The following is a 24003-nucleotide window of genomic DNA, read 5'->3' on the forward strand; positions in this document are numbered from 1 at the left end:
CCAAAATGGTCAGTCCTTTTTATTTGAGCCATTCTAGTCAGTGTGTGGTGATATCTTATTGTGGTTTTAATCGGCATTCCTTTGATGACTAGTAATATTGACCCTCTTTTTATGTGCCTTACATTTTAAGCTAATTAACATTTTTTCTATTGTCTGCAAGAGTAATTTCCCAGTTGGAGTCCAAACTGAATGCTATTTTCCCCATGAGTCCAAATAATGGGTGTTACCTCTTTTCTTGTGGAACTCCAAAACCGTCCCCTTTCCATCGTTTTCTCCCGAAGTGCCCCAGTTCAGCTGTATTTCTACGTAAGTATTTATACATAGCCCTGTGCTAGCTTTGTTAAATAGGCCATAAACATGTGCTTGGGGCTTTCAATTAACATCTTCGCGATTGCAATTAAAATCCTTGTAGGAAAAATGGTATCTGAAGTTATCTTCAGGCATTGAACATGGCCCCATTCAGAAATGGTGGCCTTCCATTAGCATGGCACTAGAGATAACGGTTGGGTGGTGGCTTTTACGCTGCGGTTCCTTAACGATGTTTTCCAGCTGAATGATATGATCAGGCAACATAAAAATGAAATGGTTCTTGCCCTCCTAATAGCAGAGTGAGTAATAGAATAACTAGAAGGATGATAAACCTCCGCGGAAGGAGGATGATTAAGGATGCTGATGGATGGATCAGCAGGAGAATAGAGATCCGTCTCTCACTGCGGGATGAAGGCAAACCTTTTTTTCATGACGTGAGCTCAAGCGTATAACATTCTGAAAAGCAAAAACTTACATCAATCAAAGGCTGCGTGCAACGCTTCGGAGACACGGAGGGCAGGTTTTTTTTTTTTTTTTTTCTTTCTCTATGGGACAACTTTACTTGCTTGTTTGTTTTTAAATGTATGTACTCATCTATTGATATATTTATCTCTTGTATCTAATATTTATTTATTTATTTATTTATATTGATTTACTTTGGAGACAGGGTCTTGCTTTGTCACCCAGGCTGGAGTGCAGTGGCACAATCACACAGCCTTGACCTCCTGGGCTGGAGTGATCCTCCCTCCTCAACCTCCTGGGTAGCTGGGACTACAGGTGTGCATCTCCATGTCTGGCTAATTTTTTGTGTTTTTTAAATAGAGACGGGGTCTTGCTATGTTGCCTAGGATCATCTTGAACATGTGGCCTCAAGTGATCCTCCTGCCTCGTCCTCCCAACGTGCTGGAATTATAGGCGTGAGTTACTGCGCCTGGCCTGTTTATTTACTTAAAATGCATGAATAGAACAAGTTACTTTTACAGATTGGAATAAAATAGAGAATGAATTACTTCTCCAGCTGGGGGTAAAAGAGAATAAAATAGAGAATGAATTACTTCTCCAGCGCAGGGACATCCCTAATATTTTAATTTTTCTAACTGACCACCCCTTGTACTTATTTTAACAACGAGTCCAATATCCTCCCTCTTCAGAGCTCCAACCTCTCTGAAGATTATATGTGAAGGTGAACCCCAGGGTAAGACTTTAAGCTCTGTATTGACTTTCAAATACAGCCAAAGAGAGAATTAATGATTTAGAAACTAGCTCACCCGGTGGCTTGGAACAGCTTTTGTTCACTGCTGAGCATCCTGCCTGCCTGTAGTGTGGGCCCCCACCGCCACTGTAGCCTCTGCCTTCTGTTCAGCGATGGTTTCCAGTGCTGGTCTAACCAGCCTTTCTTCACTTAACCCTGGGGCCTGGTGTTGAGGCTCTGCCCCTGGTTCAGCCGTCCTCATGGTGACATGATTCCTTCCTAGCCTTGGTGTCTGTTTCCCAAAACTCACAATCCCAGTGCATCCGGGAGGTACTAGCATCACCACCACCATTATCATCATCGTCACCAGAGGAGGGATTGCTCTTCATTTCTCTCTTCCCAAAATGCTTCTGGTCCTCTTGACAAATTTGCCCACATCCTCCCCACGTCCTTCTAATATCTTTGCCAGATCAAGGATATCAGAAGGGGCAGAGCCTACCTGCCAGGCCACAAGGGTCCCATTATTTCCCCCAGAGGATACTGGGCGCCTGTGAGCCTGAAACCTACCCACCTAGGACTTCAGGGAAGAGACTAAGTGGTTTTTCTCTATAAATCTTTTTGTGTCTGCCCGGCCAGAGCAACAAACTCAGATTCTCTTACAGAAACATCCTAAGGAACAACTTACCAGGGACTCTGGTATGAAAGTAGTGCCTGTTTGTTACAGTTGATTTAAGAAATATAGATAAACAATGAGAAAATAAACCCACTCATTCACACATTATTCTGCCATGTGGAGGCAGCCAGTGCCAACTTTTGTTATGTACACACACACACATGCTTTTCCATGTACACACGCACACACACACACATACACGCACGACTGTATTATTTGTATTGTATTTTAACTTTTTTCCCACTTAATATATTATTCTCAAATTTATTAAAGATATCTATTGAAGACAGGACATGGTGGTTCGTGCCTGTAACCCCAGTGCTTTGGGAGGCCAAGGCAGAAGGATTGCTTGAGGCCAGGAGTTTAAGACCAGCCTTGGCAACAAGGTGAGACCCCCCATCTCTATAAAAAAATTAAAAAAAATTACCTGGGAGTGGTGGTGTGAGTCTGGAGCCCCAGCTACTTGGGTGGCTGAGGTAGGAGGATCACTTGAGCCCAGGAATTCAAGTCTGCAGTGAGCTATGATTGCACTGCGCTACTCCAGCTGAGACAACAGAGCAGGACCTTGTCTCTTAAAAAAAAAAAAAGATATCTATGGAGTGACTACAACGTGTCAGGTGCCGCTCTATGCACTGGGCTACAGCCTGTTGGCCAGGCTGGTCTTGAACTCCTGACCACAAGTGATCCACCCGCCTCGGCCCCTCAAAGCTCAGGTTTTACAGGCATGAGCCACCGCGCCTGGCCTGCTTTTCCATTCAGGTAGTTATGTGGTCATATTTGTATGCAGTGTTAGATTTTGTTTTATTCATTAAAAAATTTGTCAAGAACATTGACTTAAAAATAGGAATATTAAAAAGCATAATTTTTATTTTTATGTATTTTATTTTATTTTGTAAGTTCCAGGGTACATGTGCAGGATGTGCAGGTTTGTTACCTCGGTAAACGTGTGCAGTGGTGGTTTGCTGCACCTGTCAACCCATCTTCTAGGTATTAAGCCCAGCATGCATAAGCTCTTTTTCTTAATGCTCTTGCCTGCCTCCGCCCTCCCTTGACAGGCCCTAGTGTATGTTGTTCCCCTCCCTGTGTCCATGTGTTCTCATAAATACATGATTTTTAATCATTATCTAGTATTTTACTAGGTAAATGAACTGGCGTTGTAATTAACACTATCATTTCCTTATTGTTGGACGTTCTGGTTGCTTTTAATATTGTACCCTTATAAATAATGCGGCCATAAAATCCTTCTTCACAGCGATCTTAGTCTTATCTCTGAATATTTTATTGGACAAATTCCTGGGAGTGAGGTGACTGACACAAAGCAAATGAATTTTTCTTTCATAATGGCTGAAGGCTCGAATATATGGAAGAGAAGTTATTGATACCTTTGCATGAGGATATTTGATTTGTTCAACCAGTTGTTAACGGATGACTTGCTGTTGAGGTCATGATTCCATAATTTTAGAATTATTATTCAGTTGGTGGCAATTCCTCAGATTGAAATCAGAATACTTCGGAAGTAACATAGAGCATCTTGCATTACGTGTTGGACTTAAACTCTTTAGGAATGCCCAGTTTACAGCTAAAAGACATACAAGTAGAATCAACGTAAAAATATATAGAAGAGACTTAAGAGCATTGTGCGGACCGTACTTCTATCTGACTCAACAAACAATTGCTAATAACGATAATGTATTACATTTATAGGACAATTAGAAATTTTAAAAGGGGCTGAATTTTGATAATATTAAGGCATTCTCAATGACTTTTTATATGTGATGTTGAAAGATGAATCCTTATTTGAAAACACTGAAGAAAAAATGAGGCTGGGCGCAGTGGCTGACGCCTGTAATCCCAGCACTTTGGGAGGCTGAGATGGGTGGATCATTTGAGGTCAGGAGTTCGAGACCAGCCTGGCCAACATGTTGAAACCCCGTCTCCACTAGAAATACAAGAAATTAGCCAGGTGTGGTAGTGCACGCCTGTAATCCCAGTTACTTGGGAGGTTGAGGCAGAAGAATAGCTTGAACTGAGGAGGCAGAGGTTGCAGTGAGCCAAGATCATGCCACTGCACTCCAGCCTGGACGACAGAGCAAGACTCCGTCTTAAAAATAAATAAATAAATAAATAAATGATATGATGTCTGAAATTTTCTTCCAGGTTATTTGGGGGGTGGTTGATGGGAAGCATTGGCCTTGGGTTGATGGTAGTTGGGGCTGGGGTCCGGGTACGTAGAGACTCATTTATATCAGAGGTCAGCAAACCGTGGCTGAATGGCCAGATCTAGCCCACTGCCTGTTTTCGTAAATAAAGTTGCATCCGAATACAGCCATGCCTATTTGTTTGTGTATTTTCTCCGGCTGGTTTTTCCACACAACAATAGAGTGGAAATGTTGCAACAGAAACTATCTGGCCCACAAAGCCTAAAATATTTAGTATCTGGCCCCTTACAGAAAGAATTTGCCAATCCTTGACTTATACTATCCTACCTACTTCTGTTTATGTTCAAAATCACTCCTAATACAATATTTTTAAAACAACGTAAAAAAGATCTCTGTGGTTCCTACAACTACTACCATAGAGTACTGTTCATGTACAAACACTATCTCAAACACATTAAATCACAGCTGGAATATCTGTGGGGATATTCTTTTATAAACATTTATTATTATTATTATTATTTTTAAGACAGAGTTTCACTCCTATTGCCCAGGCTGGAGTGCAGTGGTGCAACCTGGACTCACTGCAAACTCCACCTCCCAGGTTCAAGTGATTCTCCTGCCTCAGCCTCTTGAATAGCTGGGAATACAGGCATGCACCACCACACCCAGCTAATTTTGTATTTTTAGTAGAGACAGGGTTTCACTGTGTTGGCCAGGCTGGTCTTGAATTCCTGACCTCAGATGATCCACCTGCCTTGACCTCCCACAGTGCTGGGATTATAGGCGTGTGCCACCGTGCTTGGGCAAAATTTATTATTCTATATAGGTGATAGATACATGCATGGTACAAGATTCTCAGAACATGCTCTGGAAAGTAAGCCTCTGCCTTGCCTCTGACTCTCATCTGTGTAGTTTCTTTCCCTGGAGATTCTGTTTTTATTCTTCCAGGGATAATCTCTGCATGTACAAACATAATATAAATGTCTAGTAGCTTTTTCTCCCCCATAAAAATGACCACATACTATTATATATTTCCCTTTTCTCAGTTAATAATATGTATTGGAGATCTTTCCAGGTAGGTTTATAATCATTCTTAAATGTGTGTATGTGTGTATATACACACATACACACACACGATGTAATTATATATGTGTATATATACACACGTATAATACACACACTCTATGTAAAAACAGACTTTTTATTTGTGGTTTATTGGAAGAATTACAGGGACACAGGGGCAACAGCCATGAAACTGAACCCTGGAGAGAATGCATTGGTTGGAAGTAGAGGGTAGGGTGGGAATATTTCAATATGCTTCCAAAGAGCAAGGACAGAAAGAATTCAGCACGTTGGAGCTTGTTTATTATTTTAACGTCCATTCTCTTCTTTAAAACAGCAAAGAAAGACAAAGATCAATGAGCAAATCCTGTTTGCTCTACCTTCGAAATGTCTTAGAATCTGAGCACTTCTCCCTGCTCTCCAACCTGGCCGAAGACCTCGTCCCCTCTCAGCTGGCTGCCCTGACAGTCTCCACGGGGCTCCTGGCTGCTACTCTTTGCTTCCTGCAGTCATGGAGGAAGATATAAGGTGTTACCAGCTATGACACCCCAGAGGAGAGATGTCTGTTGAGGATGGATGGGGTTCAGGGAAGATGTTGGAGAGGAGTCCACATTTTAACTAGATCTTTAAAGATGAATAGGAGTTTTCCAGGTGAACTAGGACAAGAAGGAAGATTCCAGGCAGATGGAACAACATTTGTGAAGTCAAGGAGGTGAGGAAGAAAATGGTGAGCTCAGGGGAGTTGAGAAAGTTTGTGGTAGTTGCGTGTGTGTGTATGTGTGTGTGTGTGTGTGTGTGTGAGAGAGAGAGAGAGAGAGCAGCCGTAGGGGAAAAACCTGGAAAAGATAAACAGAGATCAGTGAATGAAACTCCATGCCCACAAGCTTAGATTTTATGGAGTAGACCGGGGCTGAATACTCAAATGCCTTCGGAGGTGACGTACATACCTCAGTGAATGAGGATGCCTGAACATAAGAGAAAACTTGTGTGGCACAAGTGTAGTGATAAAGGACAAGACATGCTTTGGCATGAGGAAACTAAAGTGCACAGTCATTATTCATCTGAGCCAGTGCTCAGTCCAGGGAAACCTGGGCTCAATAATTGCAGGTCTTAGGATTTTTAAAGAGAGGCTGAAAATCTAGATTTCTATGAGAAAATTGCAAATGCAGAACTCTTGGCAACAATTTCAAGTAAAAAAAACATACTATGGTCACTACTGGGTAGATCAGACAAAGTATGTCTGTAGGTTGGAGTCACCCTAGGGGCCATGAGTTTGAGATGCCTGATGGGGATGGTGGGTGGTGGTTTATTTGTTGATTTGATCTGAGGGGTCTACACTTGCTCATATGTACTCTTCGTTGCCACTCTGTCCTTTCTCAGGCTGTGCCCTCTGTATTAGGGTTCTCCAGAGGGACAGACCTAATAGTATCTATGTATATATGACAGGGAGTTTATTAGGGAGAATTGGCTCACACAATCACAAGGTGAAGTCCTACGATGGGCTGTCTGCAAGCTGGGGAAGAAAGAAGCCAGTAGTGGCTCAGTCCAAGTCCAAAAGCCTCAAAAGCAGGGAAGCTGACAGTGCAGCTTTCAGTCTGTGGCTGAATGCCTGAAAGCCTCTGGCAAACCACTGGTGTAAGTCCAAGAGTCCACAGGCCAAAGAACCTGGAGTCTGATGTGCAAGGGCAAGAGGAACAGGAGGAAGCATCCAGCATGGGAGAAAGATGGAAGCCGGAAAACTCAGTAAGTCAGCTTATCTCACCTTACTCCACTGCTTTTTTCTAGCCATGATGGCAGCCAATCGGATGGAGCCCACCTACATTGAGGGTGGGTCTTCCTCTCCCAGTCTAACGACTCAAATGTCAATCTCCTCTGGCAACACCCTCACGGGCATACCCAGAAACAATGCCAGCTCTCTAGGTATCCTTCAGTCCAATCCAGTTGATACCTAATACTAATATCACGGCCTCTGCCTGTGTATATTTCAAGAATGATTTGAGATGCCCTTTACTCATGGAAGCCCCATGCTGGGTTAGATGCCCTTTCTCTCTGCTCTTAGACTATGAGGCTTGCCTGTATGTGAGCACTTAATGGTATTGCTCTATCATTATCTGCTCACAATCAGTCTCTCTTATGTAGTTGAGCTCTGTGAGGACAGAGCTTGTGCTTTATGTATCTATGTTAACACTTGGGCCTGGCTTGCTTAACATATTTGTTGAGCACGATTATACTTTATGGGCCAACCAGACTGGTGAAGACAAAAGTTTTGTTTGACAGAGGCAGGCTGCTTTCCCAATTTTGGCCTGGGTAATCTTCAAGGTATGGTCTCCATTTGTAAAGTGGGGATGATAATACTCACTCTGTTTGTTGTGAGGATGAAATGAGATTATACTTCATTAGCAAAATACTTGACAAGCCATTCACTTTTTTTTAAAAAAGGAAATACTATTAATGGCATTGGTGTCTATGATGTCATCTGTTTGGGACACACCAGGCACGTACAAGGAAGTCTGGAAATTGTGTGTTAGAATGGTTCATGGCATTCCCATGGTCCACAGCCCATGATTTACGGTTGGACAGACAGTGTTGTTTGCGGACAGAAAGGTCAGAACACAGATAATTCAGGCTGAACCAGATTTCCTGATCTCTAGCCTAGATTTATTTGTGCTGAGGATGTTCCAAGGGGTAGAGGGATGCTCAGTTAGACATGGGGAAAACCCTCTCATCCAGGGACATAAACAAGAGCAAATGCTGGCAATAGGTGTCTCAAACCTATTTAGCTTACAGCAGAAATTGGTAAACACTTCCTGTAAGGGATCAAATGGTAAACACTTTACAGGGCACACAGGCTCTGTTGCCATTACTCAATACTGCCACCGGAGCACGAAAGGAGCCATAGATAATATGTAAATGAATAGCCATGACTGTGTTCCAATAAAACTTTATTTATAAAAACAAGCAGGGGGCCATATCTGGCCTGAAGGCTAACCCCTGTTAGGTTTACCAACCCCTGTCCTAGAGTCTTCAGATCCCATTGCTATGGTAAGAGCTACAGAGGGGCATTGTTTCAGAAGACTTTAAGGTCTCCTCTACTGATTGGGGTAGAATTAGAGTACGAATTCTCTCTCTCCTGTATTTTCTATGTTGGATACACGTAATTTGGTATTTGCTAACTGATGTTGTTAAGGTGGGGTTCAGGGTTATGTCTCTGTCAACAAAAAGAGTCAAACTCAGTAAAATATTTGAAGAGATTTATTCTGAGCCAAATGTGAGTGACCATGGCCTGTGATACAACCCTCAGGAGTCCTGAGAACATGTGCTCAAGATGGTTGGGGTACAGCCTGGTTTTATACATTTTAGGGAGGCATGAGACATCAATCAAATACGTTTAAGAAATACAATGGTTTGGTTCAGAAAGGCGACACAACTCAGGCCCTGGGGGCCTCCAGGCTATAGGTAAATTTAAACATTTACCTGGAATTGCTGGAAAGGGAATGTTCAGGTGAAGACAAAAGATTGTGGAGACAAGGTTCTTTTGAAGTCTCATTGTGGCTGCCCTTAGAGACAACAGATGACAAATGCTTCCTGTTCAGATCTTTAAGAGGTGCTAAACTCTCAGTTAATCTCTTCAGAATTGGGAGGGCCTGGAAGAAAAAGATCTAGCTATATTAATAGAGATTCTTTACAGATGCAAATTTTCCCCTACAAAGGACAGCTTTGCAGGGCCATTTTAAGATACGGCAAAGAAGCATGTTTGGGGGTAAAATATTTTGATTTTCTTCCTTGTCTCGTAATGTTATGCCAGAGTCAGGTTGGAAAGTAAGTCACGATATAGAGGATTAAATAAAACCCATCTGATGAGAATTTATGGTTTGTATGGCGTGACTCCCCAGACCCCTTAGATAGGAATTTGGACAAGATAAAAAAATCAGGCCGGGCGCAGTGGCTCACGCTTGTAATCCCAGCACTTTGGGAGGCCGAGGCGGGAGAATCACGAGGTCAGGAGATTGAGACCATCCTGGCTAACACGGTGAAACCCCGTCTCCACTAAAAATACAAAAAATTAGCCGGGCGTGGTGGTGGTCGCCTGTAGTCCCAGCTACTTGGGAGGCTGAGGCAGGAGAATGGCGTGAACCCGGGAGGCGGAGTTTGCAGTGAGCTGAGATTGCGCCACTGCACTCCAGCCTGGGCGACAGAGCGAGACTCCATCTCAAAACAAAACAAAACAAAAACAAAAAAATCAGAGCTTAGTCCTCATCTCCAACACCAGGATGCTGGAAGTATCCCAGTGGGGAGGTTTAAAAAACCCAGGCTTTGGAGCCAAACTGGGTCTTAATCACATCTGCATGTGCCAGCTGTGTGATCTTGAGTGAGTTATGGAACTGCTGGATGCCTCAGTTTCCTCATCTGTAGAATGGAAGTTATAATTCCTATTTTGTAGGAGTGTTGAGAACATTAAAGGTGATAAGAACATGTAAAGTGATAAGGGCTGGGCTTCTCAGTCTCAACACTTGACATCTGGGGCTCGATAATTCCTTGTCCTGGGGGTGCTGGCCTCTGAGTGGAAAGATGTTTGCCACATCTCAGGCCTCTACCTACAAAATGCCAGGGGCAACCCTCCCCCAATTTTCACCACCAAAAATGTCTCTCGTGCCTGGATTCTTCCTTCAGTCCCCCAAGAATTGTGGCCTTCTGGGTTAGATCAGTGATTATTGTCACCAAAGACAGCTCTGCTGAGTGCATAGAAAGAATTTTCTAAGATCTCCCACCTTTGCTGCAGCTGAGCTCAAGAAAGATCAGCTGCTGGGACTCTAGGTTAGGCAAGTGCAGTGGGATGTTTTGAGACGTGCTTCCACTTTAGAGAGGGACCGTGAGCCCAAGTACTTGCTTCTCTTCTCCTCCTCCCAAATAGCAGCTGCACGGGCAGGAACTTTGAAATCCTAGCTTGGAAAGAAATGGCCATTTTTTTATTCCTTACCACAAGGTGGCACTCCTATGCCTGCATTGGAAACTGGGTCGGCTGGAGAGAGGGCTCCTTGGACCACCGTGCAAATAGAAAGCCACTGCTCTCATCCATATTTGCTTTACAATCTATGCTAACAACATGTGGTAATTTTATTCCCAACACGTAAATATTATTGAGTTTGCCAAGGATGTTGCCTGAATCCGGGATAGAGGACTGACACTCAGGACTAAGAGGGTAGAGGAGGGAGAAGGCTCAGGGGGGAACAGAAAAGCTTGCCCACCCTGGCTGGCTTCAGCTAGTCATTCCATTTATTTATGCATTTTGGTATTAGCGCACCGCAATGCGGATTTCTGTGGGACTGAGGCTCATACAGACTCTGTTCTCTAGCCTCAGGCTACTTTGCTGTTTGCGCTAAGACCAGGATAAGGGATTACAGAAGCAGAGAGGCACCTGCCCGGGCTGTGGTGTGATTTCTCTCATCTGCTCAGCCCTCCTTGATTTCTTCTCTTTCCTTCTAATTGATTAATGTCTGATACCTTCTTTAACTGAGGGTCCAGTTTCTCTTGAAGGTCACACCTCAGGTTTGCATAATTTCAATAAATGAGAGCCACATCCTGTCTCCACCCAAGTCAACATTACCCCATGACTAGCCTGGGATTCTTGAGTCTTATCTGCATTGTAGAGAAGAGGAGGTGCCAGAAGCACTGGTCTTCCCCATGACCCAGTCTCCTTTTTATCTGTCGTAGCTTCAGAGACAAAGGATTTCGTTGAGTTTGCCACACTCAGTGCTTTTTTAGGAGCCTAGAGGCTTTTGGACGAGAATTTTCCTAAAAACAACAGCAGAGAGCAAAAATCAGAAGCAAACCACCACCACCACCACGACCACCACCACCAGGGGTGAGAAATTGTATTTATTTAACTTACTGAATAGAAAATTCTAGGATACAAGTTATAGTTTTCTGTTATATACATCTTATCTGAACTAATTTTGCTGGATCACAGAGAATTTTGAAGCACAGAATTTAAAATGTGTACACATCTATTTCAACTAAGTGAACTGTCTCAGGGCACTTCATGACCTGCTTTTCTTGCTCCTTCTCTAGGTTTATTTACTTTCATCCTAAACTCAAGTGTTTTGCAGATTCTTGGTCTTCAGTCTGCCATTCCTGCAGGTTGTGGAGGCATGAATTGAGCTTGTATTCACCCCATGACCTCCTTATCAGTTAGGATTCTTTGGTTTGCAAGTGACAGAAACTCACCTCAAGTTGGTTTAATTACAAAAACAGTGCATATACATGATTTATTGGTTACATAACAGATAAATTCAAGGGATTCATAATTTGCTTTCAGGAACAGCTGGATCCAGGAGCACAAATGGTGTCATCAGACCTGCATTTCTTTCTCTCTGCCACTCATCTCATGTGATCTTTATTCTAGGCAAGTTATCTCCATGTAATGGTTTAGAAAAGCTCCAGTCTTCCCTTCTACTTGCTTAGCAAGCCCAGGGGAATGAAACTTCTATCAAGAGTTTGGAGTTGGAGGGTCATTGGACTACCTTTGGTCCATGTATGAACCAATCCCTGTACCAGGGAAGAGTTGTGCTGGTTGGCCAGATCTTGGTTATGGTATCATTGCAGTGCCAGGAAATGGAAACAGCTTAAATCATGCAGACTGAGAGTTGGGGAAAGGGGAGGGTGGATTTACAAAGGAAAATTGAGATGCTGTTGCCCAAATTCTGGACAAGCAAATTGACAGATGCCCATTCTAACTGCCCCACTCTGGTGGACAGCCCTCAGCTCAAATGCCACCTTATCTGTGGCATCTTGTCTGACCTGTCACCTTCTTTGTAGCCTTGTGCAACATTTGCACATCCCACCTTTTAAACCACATTTGGAAACAGCTTTGTAAGGGCAAGGACCATACCAAATTCACCCTTTTTATTTTTGGCCTTTTAATTCTACAAATTTAAATTAGTTTAAAAAATATTCTTTCCCACTGAGCCACTTTAGATACCTTTCATAACAGAAATCTATTTATTTTTCTATTTACCTTCACCGTCAGGATGCTCAGAGCAAGTTTTGTTCAGCTTAGATAAATACCCTAACCTAGACTCTCTGGTATAATTCTTCTACTCATTTCTCTGTTTTCACGTCTTGACTTTCATCTTTTTACTCTTTAAAAAACCTTTATTTATTTTATTAGACTTTATTTTTTGGAGCAGTTATGGACTCCCAGCAAAACTGAGCAGAACACACAGAGATGTCTAAATACTCCCCACAACCATACGTAGTTTTCCCCACTATCAATATCCCCCAGAGTGGAACCACCAGAGTGGTTCATTTGTTATAGCTGATGAACCTACATTGACTCATCATTATCACCCAAAGTTGGTAGTTTATATTAAGGTTCACTCTTGATGTTGTACATTCTATGGGCTTGGACAAATGCATAAAAATATGTGTCCACCATTGGAGTATCATACAGAGTAGATTCACTGCCCTAAATGTTCTCTGTGCTTCATCCCCACCGCCCCCCCGGCCCCTGACCACCACTGATCATTTTATTGTCTCCATAGTTTGCCTTTCCCAGAATGTCATATAGTTAGAATCACAAAGTACATAACCTTTTCATTTTGGTTTCTTTCACTTCTTTAAGTTAAATATGCATGTGCATTTCCTCCATGTCTTTTTATGGTTTGATAACTCATTTCTTTTTAGCACTGAGTAATATTCCATCAACCAGACGTACCACAGTTTATTTATTCATTCACCTATTAAAGAACATGATTACCAAGTTTTAGCAATTATGAATAAAGTTTTAGCACGTAAGTTTCCTCCATGTCTTTTTATGGTTTGATAGCTCATTTCTTTTTACTGCTGAGTAATATTCCATCAATCGGATGTACCACAGTTTATTTCTTCATTCACCTATTAAAGAACATGATTGCTGAGTTTTAGCAATTATGAATAAAGTTTTAGCATGTAAGTTTCCTCCATGTCTTTTTATGGTTTGATAGCTCATTTCTTTTTACTGCTGAGTAATATTCCATCAATCGGATGTACCACAGTTTATTTATTCATTCACCTATTAAAGAACATGATTGCTGAGTTTTAGCAATTATGAATAAAGTTTTAGCGTGTAAGTTTCCTCCATGTCTTTTTATGGTTTGATAGCTCATTTCTTTTTGCCACTGAGTAATACTTCATCAACTGGGTGTATCACAGTTTATTTATTCATTCACCTATTAAAGAACATGATTGCCACATTTTAGCAATTATGAATAAAGCTGCTATAAGCATCTGTGTGCAGATTTTTTGTGAGGATGCAAATTTTTAACTCATTTGGGTAAATACCAAGGAGTGGGATTACTGGGTCATATGGTAAGAGTATGTTTAGTTTTGGGAGAAATTGCCAAACTCTCTTCCAAAGTGTCTGTATCATTTTGCATTCCCACCAGGAATGAATGAGACTTCCGGTTGCTCAGCATTCTTGCCAGCATTTGGGATTGTCAGTGTTCCTGATTTGGGACCATTCTAATAGGTATGTAGTAGTAGTAGTACTTTATTGTCGCTTTAATTTTCCTAATGACATGGTCTACAGCACTTTTTTTTTTTTTTTTGGAGACGGAATCTTGCTCTGTTGCCCAGGCTGGAGTGCAGTGGTGCAATCTCAGCTCACTGCACCCTCTGCCTCCCCGTTCAAGCAATTCTTCTGCCTCAGCCTCCTGAGTAGCTGGGACTACAGGCATGTGCTGCCACGCCCAGCTAATTCTTTTGTATTTATTTATTTAGTAGAGGCGGGGTTTCACTGAGTTAGCCAGGATGCTCTCAATCTCTTGACCTCATGATCCACCTGCCTTAGCCTCCCAAAGTGCTGCGATTATAGGCGTGAGCCACTGCGCTCGGCCAGCATCTTTCACATGCTTATTTTCCATATGGATGTCCTTTTTTTTTTGAGACAGAGTCTCACTCTGTCACTCGGGCTGGGGTGCAGTGGCGCGATCTCGGCTCACTGCAACCTCTGCCTCCTGGGTTCAAGCAATTCTCCTGCCTCAGCCTCTTGAGTAGCTGGGATTATAGGTACACGCCACTACACCCAGTTAATTTTTGTATTTTTAGTAGAGATGGGGTTTCACCATGTTAGCCAAGCTGGTCTCAATCTCCAGACCTTATGATCTGCCCACTTTGGCCTCCCGAAGTGCTGGGATTACAGGCGTGAGCCACCATGCCCAGCCCATATGGATGTCTTTTTGATGAGGTGTCTCTTAAGGTCTTTGACCCATTTTTTTTTTTTTTTTTGTATTAGGTTGTTTTATTTCTTATTGTTGAGTTTTAAGATATCTTTGTATGTTTTGAACAATAATTCTGTGTCAGACACGCCTTTTGCAAGTATTTTTTTCTCAGTCGGTGGCTTGGTTTTCATTCTATTGATAGTGTCTTTTACAGAGAAGGAATTTTTAATTGTAGTGAAGTCCAACTTACGAATTGGTTCTTTCACGAATTGTGCCTTTGGTGTTGTGTCTAAAAGTCATTGTCAAACCCAATGTCATCTAGAATTTCTCTTATGTTATTTTCTAGTACTCTTACAGTTTTGAATTTTGCATTTCAATCTACAATCCATTTTGAGTTTTTTTAGGGGTATAAGATCTGGATCTAAATTTTATTTGTATGTGGATGTCAGGTTGTTTCATCATCATTTGTCAAAAACCATATCTTTTCTTCATTATGTTGACTTTACTCCTTTGTCAAATATCAGTTTATATATGTGAGCCTATTTCTGGACTCTCTGTAGCGTTCCATTGATCTATTTGTCTGTTCTTTTACCAGTACTACACTATTTTGATTACTATAGCTTTACAGTAAGTCTTGAAGTCAGGCAGTGTTCTCCAACTTTGTTCTTCTCCTTCAATATTGTGTTAGCTATTCTGTTTTTTATTGTTTTTTTTTTTTTTCTTTTTTCTTTTTTTGGCCTGTCTATATAAACTTTAGAGTCAGTTTCACAAAATTCACAAAATTCACCTCAATATTCACAAAATTACTTTCTGGGATTTTGACTGAGATTGTATTGAGTCTATAGGTCAAGTCGGGAAGAACTAACATTTGACAAGATTGAGTCTTTCTATCCATGAACATGGAATATCTCTCCCTTTATTTAGTTCTTGTATTGCTTTCATTAGTTTTGTAGTTTTCTTTATACAGATCTTATACATGTTTTATTATATTTATATCTAAGTATTTAATTTTTGGAGGGAGTGCTAATGGAAATAGTATTGTGTTTTTAGTTTCAAATTCCATTTGTTGATTGCTGGTATATAGGAAATCAATGGACTTTTCTATATTAACCTTGTGCTCTGCAACTTTGCTATAATTGCTTATTAGTTCCAGTAGTGTTTGTTTTTGTTGGTTCTTTCCAATCGATCTAAAGGAAAAACCTCCCTACCTAACACCAAATTGGAGAATGTTGCTGCCTTCTGGGAGATATATACAGAGAAGTTTATAGCTAACAGCTTTCTTACAACTTGAAGGAAACTGGTTTTAAGATAATACTAATGCTTTGGCTGGCAGAGTAGCAAGATGGAAAGAACCTAGGTCCTTAACAATATCATTGAGTGGCTGAAAAAAACCAGCTCTGAATCCCGCCCAATCTCATAAATCCCTAGACTTCCTGTTAAATGAGATATATTAAATTGTCTTTATTGTTTAAGCTAGATAGAGTTGATATTTTGGTGATTTGTAGTAATAGTTTTCCTTTTTAAAATAGACTTTAAAAGGAAACTGAAGTTTAGAGAAGTTAGCGCCAATAGCAGCAGCAACAACAACGATATTAAATGACAAAGCCAAGACTCCAACCCTTGATAGTCTGCAGCCTACACTCCATGCTCAAACCCAGTCCCACAGTGTTGCCTCCTAGTGAATACAATATAGAAAGTGTTTGGGAGTTTGTCAGGGACTTGAGGAAGGGGGAGAAAAATAATTGATAACTAGGGAAGATGTGGAAAATATTAAATACACCTCATTATTCCCATAGAACATGGAACAACAGACACGCCAGCAAAGAGAAAAAATGTTTGGTTCAAACTCTAGTAGACAGATACAGTTATATTACAAACTTTGATAAACTTCATAGGACTTGAATTTTAATATAAACTACAATTGATGCTTTTGTAAAGTTTTGGAGGGACTACCCTACCCTTTTCAATCTTCCTTCCCTTCATTTCTTGTTCTATGATTAGGAGATGGGAAGAGATCATTTTCCTACTCAAAACCAAAAGAAAAAGCCCACATCCCTTTAGTCCAGAATAAAGGATAGGTTGACAAGTCATGACTACTTGATTTTACTTTTGTTCTTATCTCCTGGAGTGTGATTTATTGGACTTTTGCCTAAAGTTGGATTTGCTTGTCACTTAGATGTTGCAAACAAGCTTCACAAAAGCTCTCTCAGCGAACTTGCTGATTGATGGAATGGATGATGCAGTTGAGACTGAAATTTGCTGAGAGACAAAGTAGAGAAAAGGTTTGATTGTTAGAAAAATCAAGAAAGTAACTTCACTAGAAAAAGCAGAAGTTGTTTTCAAATAGTAGGCTCCACTGCATGCTGTAGGACCTTACATTTTTATTTTGAAAAGTTTTAAGAATACAGAAAGCTTGAATAGACACTTCTCAAGAAAGATATAATAAATGGCCGATAAGTAGATGAAAAGATATTCAATATCATCATTAAGGATATGCAACCCAAAACCACAGTGAAATGTCCCTTCATACCTACTAGGATGGCTATAACAACAGTAACAAAGAGAAGGTAGTGTTAGTGAGGATGGGGAGAAACTGGAACCCTTGTGAAGCGATGGTTGGAATGTAGGATGGTTTAGATGCTATGGAAACCAATATGGCGGTTCCTCAAAAAATGAAACATAGATTTACCATATGACCTAGCAATTCTGTTCCTAGGTATACACCAAAGAACTGGAAACACGGACTCAAATAGTTACTCCCGTGCCAATGTTTATTGCAGCATTATTCACAACACCCCAAAGGCGAAAACAACCCAAGAATTCATCAACAGATGAATAAATAAACAAAATGTGGCGCGCGCGCGCGCGCACACACACACACACACACACACACACACACAAATACACACTGGGATATTATTCAGTCATAAAAAGAAAGTTCTGATACATGTTACAACATGGATTGACTTTGAAAACTTTGAAAACTTTGAAAACATTATGCTAAGTGATATAGGCCAACAAAAAGGACAAATATTGCATAATTCTACTTGTATGAAATATCTAGAATAGGCAAATTTATAGAGACAGAAGTTAAATTAGAAGTTACCAAAGGCCAAGGGAGAGGAGCATAAGGAGTTATTGCTTATTGCTCTCTCTTTAGGGTGGTGAAATTTTGGAAATAGATAGTGCTGATCGTTTTACAACATTGTGAATGTAATTAGTAAAATTTAAAGAAAAAATACAAAAAGGAACAGAGAATAATATAGCAGCCACCCATGCAATCACTGGGTAGAATTGACAAATATTAGTATTTTATTTACTTCAGATTTTTCTTACATTGCTGAGAAAGTTATTCTCATGTAGCAGATATGATTAGTACCCCATGCCACATCCCTTGGCCAATCTCTTTAGGCCTCTTGCAGCTGTGGTGGATGATTTCCAGGCGTGCTGACTGCTTACACCCTGGGGCACACATTTCTCTGCCCCAGGGCTCCCTCTAGTGGCAAGAGAACTTGCTTGGCCTGTCCACAGGGCATGCCAAAGGACTGGAGGCACAATGCTCCAAGATCAACCCTCGATCAATGACAGAAGGGAGTTGGAAAATAATTATCCCAGCTACCTTGTCCCTTAGTGGATTGATTCTGAGGCATGGCTGTTCCGGAGGTTCCTACTGAGATTGAGTCCCAATTGCCCTCGATTCATATACACTTTATTGACTTACTTCCCTTCTTGTCTCTCTTTCCCTGCGTCCTTACTATCTTCCTGCAATTGCCACCCCAATAAACTACCTGCATCGGACTTCTTGTTTCAGGCTCTGTTTTCAAAAGAGCCCAAAGTAGGACAGCCCCTTCCACTGTGTTCCTTTCTTCATTCATAAGAAGCAATCACTTTCACAAAAAGGGTGTAAATGCTCCTAATCTATGTTTTTAAACTTGTGGCTAATACATCAACAATATATAGTTTAATGGATTTTAATAATTTTGTGAATGGTATCATTTTGTATGTGTATGGGTGTGTGTGGTTCTACAACTTGTTTTTCTCACTCAATGTTTTTGAGATTGCTCCATGTGATAAGAGAGACCTGGTTCATTATTTGTAACCACTGTGTGTAATTCTCACTATTGTATGACTGAACCACATTTTATTTAGCCACTTACCCCCATGATGAGCATTCATACTTTTCCCCTGTGTTTTGCTGTTAGAAAACATGTTTCGATGAGCACTCTCCTCTAGTACCCTTTTTTTTTTTTTTTGAGACTGAGTCTCACTCTCTCGCCTGGGCTGGAGTGCAGTGGCACAATCTCAGCTCCCTGCAAGCTCCACCTCCCGGTTCACGCCATTCTCCTGCCTCAGCTTCCCAAGCAGCTGGGACTACAGGCTCACGCAGCCATGCCTGGCTAGTTTTTTGTATTTTTAGTAGAGATGGGGTTTCCCTGTGTTAGCCAGGATGGTCTCAATCTCCTAACCTCGTGATCCACCCACCTCGGCCTCCTGAAGTGCTGGGATTACAGGCATGAAGCCACTGCGCCCAGCCTGTCTTGTTTTAAAGAAATGTATTCAGAAGTGCAATGATTAGGTAAAGTATATACATAAACAATAATTTAAAAAATTGTTGCAGTGAAAGTCACATAACATTAACTATTATAAAGCGAACAATGCAGTGGCATTTAGTGCATTTCACCGTGTTGTGCAACCCATCTCCTCTTTCCAGTTCCAAAACATTTCCATCACTCCAAAATAAAACCCCATACTCATTACAACAGTTTCTTCCCATTGCCCTCTTCCCTCAACCCTGAGCAACCACCATTCTGCCTTCTTTCTCTGTGTATGTGCCTATTCTGGATATTTCATGTAATTGAAATCCTACAGTACATGACTTTTTGTCTCTGGCTTCTTTCACTGGGCATGTTTTCAAAGTCCATTCACTCTGTTGCGTGTATCAGTTCTTTTTATGGTTGAATAATAATCCCATTGTATGGGTAGAGCACGTTGTTTTAATCTATTCATCTGTTTGAGCAACATGGGAGACAGCAAAGTCCAGGGGAAAGAGAATGGGGATGTTGGTTTGGGTTCTCCCAGAAGCAGACCTTGAGATAAAGGATTTGTGCAGTGGTTTATTTGGGAGATGATGCTGGAAAACACTGTGGAGGGAAAGGGAAATGAGGCAGGGCAGAGAGAGGAGCCAATCACAGTTCTATCATTAAGATAGTTACCAGTGTGGCCAATGGCAGTTCGATCCTGCTAGGGATCTCTGGGAGCCAGTGTAAAGTATGCACCGTAGAGTTATACTGCCTAGGGGGTGACGTAGCTGAGGGATTTATCCACCAATGCCTACCAGTCACTGTTTGAGAGCTGCTCCCATGGGACATCAATCCCGTAGGACTTCTGGCTTACCATGTGCATGGTCAGAGTAGACTCTGGCAGCCAGAGTGAGTTTCAAGGGAACAGTTGCAGGTGATGGCAGTGAAAGGGATAGGAGTGGGGCTGGATAGCACCTGCTGAAACCTGTCCAGTTGTCCCATAGAACCAATGTTTATGGATAAACATAGAAATTGACCCTCCTGGTCTTCAAACTTGAAACTTACATTTGTCTTATCTGAGTTCCTTCCTCAGGAAACTGACCATCAGGCCTCCAAGAGAGTATCAATGAAATGAAACTCACCAGATGAGCTGCCAGACTCCTCACTCATCATGACTACCTAAACTGACCACCTGCTGCCTGTTGACTAACTCCTCTTCCTTACCCCTCCCTAATTCCTGTTTCCCCACACTTAGTTATGATCCATCCCTGCTATATGACCCCTGAATTGTAGTTGGTCTGAGAGTTGGATTTGAGACTGAGCTCCTGTCTCCTTGGCTGCGACACCTGATTAAAGCCTTTTTTCCTGGCAATAATCGTTGTCTCAGTGATTGGCTTTCTGTACAGTAAGCAGCAGGACCAAAACCGAACCCCTGGTATTTCAGTGATATTGCCACAATGAACATTAGAGTCAGATTTGTATTTAAATCTTGGCTCCACTATTTATTAGCTATGCCATCTGGGGCAATTCCTTAATTTCCTCCTCTGTAACAACAGTAGTGTCTCCACAAACATTTACTGAGCACTTACTATGTGCCAGGCACTGTGCTAAGCCCCTCGTATACTACTATTTAGTATATACAACCTGATTGGTAATTACTTTTAGTATCCTGCTCTACAGATGAAGAAGTGCAGTCTTGGAGAGGTAAAGCTGCTGGATCATGTCCTTTTTCTATGCTACTCTGTGCAATTGATGGTGACCTCTACAGACAGCATGGATCATATTCCCTTGTCTTCTGACTTCTGTTGCTTTGTGCAGTGGAAGTCGCTGACCAGTAATTGCAGTGAGGTTGGAGTATTTACTCCGCTGGCTTCCTCCCTGCTGGGCCATGGATCATCAGTGCTGTGTTCCCCTACTGAAGGTCCCAGGCCTCTTAGGTTCTGTAGGAATTTCCTCTCACTGCTCAGTTAGGCTCAGAGGTGGTAATGGCTTCCAGTTGCTATCAGTCCCTGAGCATTTCAGTATCCCTTAATCCTGCTCACATCTTGTCAATTGTTCCTTTGTTAAATTCTCTTTAATCATTCCTTTCAAGTGTGCTGTTTCCTGCCAGAATCTGCACTGACCCAGTGATTCACCCTAAATCATAGAGCTACTCTATGGCTCTGTGATCCCTAAACCCATGCTCTTCATCCCTATCCTTCATTTCCCAATCAATCACACACGTAATGCTTTTGCATTCAGAAAAATGAAGTTTTTAAAAAAGCATAGCATAACTATTATGCACTAGGATAGTTAATTGTAATAAAATAGAGTGTTTACTAACTTCTTGAGGTCAAAGATAACATCTGGTCCATCTATGCATCCACAGAGCCCAGAAAAGATAAATGACCTTCCCAAGGTCATACAAGTGGTGAGCGGCCATATAGAACGAAATATGGGTTATCTGAACCGTCTCATACTTCCTCCCTTATTTATATTTAAGTAATTCTAGGCAGCATGTGCAGGGTCTGTAGGAGGCAGGGGAAGACACCAGAGTGAGTGAAGGTTTTGACCCAAGAGTCAGTTTCCCACTGCGCACCACAGCTCCCCACTTGCAGGCTGTGCAAACATGTTGAGTCACTTTGCCTCTCTGACCCGCCATTGCTTCATGCGTAAGATGGGGATAGTTAGTACTGCCCTCATAGGAATATTTTGAGAATGCAACGAAATTGCGTCTTTGAGTGCCTAGCACAGTGCCGAGTTCCTGGGAAGCGCTCAGCAAGTGTTAGCTGTTATTGTTATTCCAACATAAAAAAGAGGTGACTTGACACCGCGAGAGTTTCTCATTCACGCTGCATTAGCAGAATGGTTCTGCCTTTTCTCTGGCAAACCCAATAGTCCTTTACTACAATGCAAGTTTCAGAATGCTGGGAATCTTGTCTGTCTTGTTCTCTGTTACATGTGTAGTCTGGTACAAGGGAGGTTCTGAAGGGGGCAGAATATACCACCCCAAGATAAGAATTATTTTGAGCTTAAAGGCAATGGAAAGACAGCAGATGCAAGGAGGGCATTTTAATCTTATCTTTTCTTCCTGAAAACAGGAGATAAAAACTCCCATGTGAAAGATGTCCTCCCTATATCAGGAAAAAGGAAACACGCTTCATGGAGAGTTGTAGCTGAGAGAATTCTGTGCAAACAGACCTTGTGAAAATCATTCTTATCTTCCTTTAGCCTCCCCACATAATTCAGTTACTTTCCCACAATTGTCTCACTTTGTTTAATGGAATATAAAAGTATTTAGGTCTTGCCACTTCTTTGGGTGCTCACTTCTTATTTTTAAAATTTTATTATTATTATTATTATTTTGAGACGGAGTCTCGCTCTGTCACCCAGGCTGGAGTGCTGTGGCCGGATCTCAGCTCACTGCAAGCTCCGCCTCCCGGGTTTACGCCATTCTCCTGCCTCAGCCTCCCGAGTAGCTGGGACTACAGGCGCCGCCACGTCGCCCAGCTAGTTTTTTGTAGTTTTTAGTAGACACAGGGTTTCACCGTGTTAGCCAGGATGGTCTCGATCTCCTGACCTCGTGATCTGCCCGTCTCGGCCTCCCAAAGTGCTGGGATTACAGGCTTGAGCCACCGCGCCCGGCCTATTTTTTTGAGATGCAGTCTCGCTCTGTCGCCCAGGCTGGAGTGCAGTGGCGCAATCTCGCCTCACTGCAACCTCCGCCTCCCGGGTTCAAGTGATTCTCCTGCCTCAGCCTCCTGAGTAGCTGGACTACAGGAACGTGACATCATGCCCGGCGAATTTTTTGTATTTTTAGTAGAGATGGGGTTGCACCGTGTTAGCCAGGATAGTCTTGATCTCCTGACCTCGTGATCCACCCGCCTCCGCCTCCCAAAGTGTTGAGATTACAGGTGGGAGCCACCGTGCCTGACCCCAGGTCCTCACTTCTTATAAGGGCTCCTGTGTTACATAAAACCGATATAAATTTATATGCTTTCCTCTTGTTGATACGTATTAGGTCAATGTAATTCTCAGGCCCAGCCAAAAACCCTGAGAGGGTAGACATACAATTTTGCCTCTTCTACGATGTTCTGCACATACTTGTCAAATAAAAGGATGAGTAAGTGGAATTGGAGTGGAGTAGTCATTAGTGTTGTCCAGGTATTTCCATGATAGCATCCTCCTTCCCGCCCTTTTGAAGTTAAGTGTGACTTGCTGTGGCCAATTACACGCAGGTAAAAGGGAAGTGTGTTGGCCAGTGGCTTTACAAGCCAGTGCTAGAACTGCCATAACCATATCCATGGCTCTGGTGATCATGACAGTTCTGCTGTGGGTCTGAGTTGGCCTGAGTCTTTTGGTGATGAGCAGACATCTTCCTCCCACTGACCTGCACTGGGCAAGTAACATGGGCAAGAAATAAACGTCTGTTAATGAGATTTGGGGGATTGTTTGTTACTGCACCTAGCCCATACTTACTGATACATATGACCACGACTTAATGGAACTTTTTTGGTATTATTAAAAATTACAAGGGCCAGGCATGGTGGTTCATGCCTGTAATCCTGGCACTTTGGGAGGCCAAGGTGGGTGCATCACTTGAGGTCAGGAGTTCGAGACCAGCCTGGCCAACATGGCAAATTCTATCTCTACTAAAAATACAAAACATTATCCCTGCATTTTGATGCATGCCTGTGATCCCAGCTACTCAGGAGGCTGAGGCGTGAGAATCACTTGAACCTGGGAGGCGGTGACTGCAGTGAGCTGAGATCACGCCATTGCACTCCAGCCTGGGTGTGAGACAGTGAGCCTCTGTCTCAAAAAAAAATTTACAAAAAATACCAAATGTACTCAACTGAAGTATCCCATAAATGTTGCTTTCTTCAAGACTTCACGTGGAGACTCTGTATAT

At 42.0% G+C, this 24003-nt stretch overlaps 2 long non-coding RNA genes across 2 annotated transcripts in view; one reads left to right on the plus strand and one right to left on the minus strand.

The window, feature by feature from the left end:
- Positions 1-3531: 3531 nt before the first annotated feature.
- LOC117098097 lies at positions 3532-7441 on the minus strand. Its single transcript, XR_004443174.1, has 3 exons — positions 7158-7441; positions 5776-5898; positions 3532-3753 (listed from the first exon to the last, which is right to left on the minus strand). It is a non-coding gene; the product is annotated as an uncharacterized LOC117098097 (long non-coding RNA).
- A 180-nt stretch (positions 7442-7621) lies between these two features.
- The window catches only part of LOC117098098, an 84425-nt gene continuing 68043 nt past the window's right edge, over positions 7622-24003 (plus strand). Inside the window, exons 1-2 of the long non-coding RNA XR_004443175.1 lie at positions 7622-7714; positions 13819-13901. This is a non-coding gene — a long non-coding RNA (uncharacterized LOC117098098). The remainder of the gene's footprint in view (positions 7715-13818; positions 13902-24003) is intronic.

This window comes from Trachypithecus francoisi, unplaced genomic scaffold (assembly GCF_009764315.1).
Source record: "Trachypithecus francoisi isolate TF-2019V2 unplaced genomic scaffold, Tfra_2.0 Lachesis_group15, whole genome shotgun sequence".
Lineage (NCBI taxonomy): Eukaryota > Metazoa > Chordata > Mammalia > Primates > Cercopithecidae > Trachypithecus > Trachypithecus francoisi.